Raw genomic sequence first — 1,158 nt, 5'->3', positions numbered from 1 at the left:
TGTGTACAAGTCTTTGTGTGGATATATGATTTCATTTCTCTTGGGTAGATTCTTAGGTATAGCATTATTTTACCTTATAGTAAACTTATGTTAATTTTTTAAAGAAACTTTCAAATTATATTCTAAAGTGACTGGGAATCGAACTGTGTGACCTTCTGGTTCATAGGTCCAGGCTCAACCACTGAGCCACGCCGATCAGGCAAAAAACCCCCACACAAACCGTTTTAAAACGGGCAAAAGACCTGAATAGGCTTTTCACCAATGAAGATATGTAAATGGCAAAAAAAAAGCACATGCAAAGATGCTCAACTACATTACTCATTAGGAAAATACAAATTAAAACCACTATGACACATCGCTTCACACTCACAAGAATGAATAGAATAAAAAACTCAGAAAATAAGTGTTGGCGAGGAGGTGGCTAAACTAAAACCCTCATACACTGCTGGTGGAAATATAAAGTGATGATTGGAAGCTCACTGTGTGAAGCTTTGTGTTTGTGGCATTCTCTGTTTTGCTGGAAAACTTTGAGCATCAGCATTTTTAGGTCTTTCCACTATGCTGGTTAGACTATCCAGGGAGGACCATTCCAATTTCTTCTTGGTTGCCATTGTTCTGGCAGACAAGAAGTATTAGAAGACCAGGGTTCTCATCTATTATATACATTTTTACTTGAGTCTCTTGATTTTAGTATGGATCCCTTAGCCCCGTGGTCGGCAAACTGCGGCTTGCAAACCACATGCGGCTCGCGAGCCACATGCGGCTCTTTGGCCCCTTGAGTGTGGCTCTTCCACAAAATATTACGGCCTGGGCGAGTCTATTTTGAAGAAGTGGTATTAGAAGAAGTTTAAGTTTAAAAAATTTGGCTCTCAAAAGAAATTTCAGTCGTTGTACTGTTGATATTTGGCTCTGTTGACTAATGAGTTTGCCGACCACTAAGGCTTAGCCCATTTGTATCTGATGTCTCCAATCCAGAGACCTTCTGTTTTATCCTGTCCAGGGAATAAACCCCTAGTATCCTGCCAGAGTGGGGAAGAGATTGGTACTCAGTTGTATGGTGTATAAGGTAGAGGACTTGATCTCATTATTAATTTGGTAGACTTCGAACCAGTTCTGTTTTCACCTCCATTTTCAAAGGTGTTGCCAATGACCTGAGCT

This window comes from Eptesicus fuscus, chromosome 15, assembly GCF_027574615.1.
Source record: "Eptesicus fuscus isolate TK198812 chromosome 15, DD_ASM_mEF_20220401, whole genome shotgun sequence".
In the NCBI taxonomy this organism is placed as follows: domain Eukaryota; kingdom Metazoa; phylum Chordata; class Mammalia; order Chiroptera; family Vespertilionidae; genus Eptesicus; species Eptesicus fuscus.
Note: the sequence above shows the minus strand (reverse complement) of the source record.